This window comes from Thalia democratica, chromosome 5 (assembly GCF_965202585.1).
Source record: "Thalia democratica chromosome 5, ktThaDemo2.hap1.1, whole genome shotgun sequence".
Lineage (NCBI taxonomy): Eukaryota > Metazoa > Chordata > Thaliacea > Salpida > Salpidae > Thalia > Thalia democratica.
In genome coordinates, this window is record NC_139169.1 from 79,264,320 (window position 1) to 79,267,567 (window position 3,248).

Below are 3,248 nucleotides of genomic sequence, written 5' to 3' on the forward strand. Positions count from 1 at the left end.
ATAAGCGACAACGAGGAACTGCTGATGAGTGGACTGACTGAGGACATTGGCAGAAAGGTAACTTTTGTTTAGATTATTATTAAATGTTTGAATACTTATTTTGTTAGTTGTTGATGTGCATCTTGTAAAAGGTTCTTAAGTTGAGAACAAACACCGTTTGTGAAGTTACAATCTATAGAATGTTTACAAAAAAATTCACAATTATTTTAGATAAGTATTCTTTTTGGTAACCATCTTTACAGAATGCAGTATATATACAACCAAAAAAAGAATATGACAAAAATTATTATATGTTTGCTTTCAAAGTTATCAATTTGAAAACTTCCAGACAAAACAAGAGCTGGACGCCAGAAGGAACCTGCGCAAACCGGAGAACAAGAGCAGGCGCGAGGCTTGGGTCAACGACGGGGAAACCCCCAAGACGAGCCTGTTGAAGCGGCCGGGCAGGGATCAGAGCTACCAGCTGATCAAGGCCAGGCTGAAGAAGCTGACCGAGATGAAGAAGACGATAAAACACAAGTCCTCGTTCAAGACGGCTCTGAATAATCTGCAATTGGTTGGTTTGGAAAATAAAATAGAGAATAAATCAAAGATTTTTTTTTATTCGGACTACTTTTATCAATTTGCAGGTTGTTTTTGAAAAAACAAATAAATTTCAAACGAAAACACATTTTCGAAACTGCTCTGATTAGTTTGCAAGTTGATAGTTTTAAAATTTTAATTAAATGTATCAAAGTGAATAAAAATGTTTCTTTTAGTCAAGAATTAAAAACAAAACAAAGATTTGAAAACAATATAGTAAAATAACATTTTAACTTAGTGAGATAAAAAAATAAATTCTTTTCACCTTGACCCAAAGGTATGAAAAATTGACTGTTTTTTTTTTTGTTTTTTAATTGTTTTTATATATTGAAAAAATAGGTGGATATGTAACTGTCAATTTTTTTATAAGTGATTTGTACATATTTTTACTTAGCACTTGTAGTAGAAGATACACAATATTTTGATAACCAATTAACAGAAGTCGGTTGTTTTTTAAAAACTCTATAAAGTTGAGTTTTTTGCGAAACTTAACCAAAATGTTTTTTAAAAGCAAAGTTGTGATAGTGACTGCTCGGTTCAAAACAAGAGCATCAACGAAAACGCTAGAATGCGGATGAGAAAACCGAACAAAATCCCGATCAAAGCCGACCCGCCGAGATCGGTTAGCAGGCTGACGGCCGCAAGGAGCCGGCAAAGCCAGGTTCAGAAACAAAATGAAAACAACAAGTTCAAAAAAATCGGTTTGTTGGTATTCAAAGTTATAAACCAGTATATTAGACATGCACCTATCAGTTGTTTAACTTACTTAATTGAGTTTTTAAAAGCAGAAAACATTAAAACGTATGGTTTGGAAACAGTTATATCTTCCAAATGATGAGTAAATCTGCTTAAAAAAATATTCTTAAAATTGTTAGTTACTTTTTTTGGGAGAATTAGAAAATTAAATTCTACAAGATTGTAGACATTTTTGTATGCAGTGTTTGTTTTCTTCGTAACTAATGAAGATATAAATTTAAGATTAAAATGTTTCATAATATAAGAAATTTGTAAAATTTAATTTTTTCCCATATCCTTGTTTTCCTATATACGCTTTAATAATCAATATATGTATACATATGTTTTTGTAAAGTTTGAAAAAAAATAGTATATGAATGTTTATCGTTATAACCTAAACCTATCTTTTTCATACATATGAATTTACCTAATTAGTAGGTCTTAAAAAACTTAATCCCTTTATAAGTATAATTAACTTGAACTTAAGATTGAATTAAATAAGGAAACATTAACTTTTTAATGTGAAAAAACTTTTGAACGTGTTGTAGAAAACAACTTATGGCGTTTGTAGTAAAACCTTGAACAATTTTTTTATACACATAAATCAGTAATTCGTTTCTCATGACTTTTTTATGTTAACCAAACTAATTTCAGTTTATGACGACATATTCCGAGAGTATCGTTACAAACCGAACATTTTAAAAGAAAAAGAAAAGTTCACTTTAATCAAATTTGTAAACAAAGAAACGGAACTAAAGGAGTAAGATTTTTTTTTCCTTTTTTACCAAAGACCTTAATATTTTTTTACAAATTAACAATAACCTTTTAAAAACGTTAAATAAGCATACTACTTTTTTTAAATTTAGTTACTAACATAAATGAACAACAAAAAAAGATAAAATTATAGCTTTTTAATGCAATCCTTGTAAATTAAACTTAGCATAAGTAAAATCTAACTTATAATTTTTTGATATTTTTATTAGTTTTGACTTTTTTCATTATCTTTAAGAGAACAATTTTTTTTAATAATAAATGTTTACTTATAAAAACTAAAAAAAATTTTCAGCTGTAAAGTTATTAACTTTTTTTTTCTACAGTTATCGTGGAGAGCTTGAATCAAATTACAGATACACAAAAGTAAAATATATAAACTTGCTTCTGTGCGCAATATTCAATTTAACATCATCTCAAATAAAAACTAAGGTAAGTTGCATGTCTTGATTTTTTAACCTCAGTCAGCTAAAAAATATGCAGTAACTAAACTTTAATAAACAATATCTAATCTGAAATAAACTTAACCAAAAACTTTAAAGGTTAAAAAAAAACATTTGCTGCCTTTTTGTTTTTTTGCTTTTTGAACAACAAATAATCTTAATTTCAAACCTTATAATAAACTTCAAAAGTATAAATCAAATTGTTTATAAACTAGGTACCTCTATCAAAGATTGTAATTAGAAACTTGTTTTACACTGACATTCAACTAGATCAGCATGGTAGGCCAAGAAAAAAGTTAGTAAACTAAAAAAAAGTTTATTAATATAGTGTCAAACTATTTAGTAAATAAAGTTTTTTTTTTTTGAATTTAAATGACAAACTTGGTGTATTTATAAAACATATATTTTCACATCAATTCAAAAGTAATTTAATCTTCATTGTGTTACTTAAAAAACCAACTTAAATATTTTAACTAGTTAAGTAATTTTAAACAGAAAAAAATAAAAAAACTTATAAAAGACTTAGACAAAGAAAAGTATTACATCAAAAGTATAAACTAGGTTAATTTAAAACTAAGTTAAGCATGATTAAAGACTAAAGTTATATTTTTAAATTCAGAAAGATACTTTTATTAGATTCAAAGTTCAACCACATATTTGCTTAAAAACTGTAATTTTTTCCAACAGACATTGGTTGTTTTGTGTTTCTACAATTTA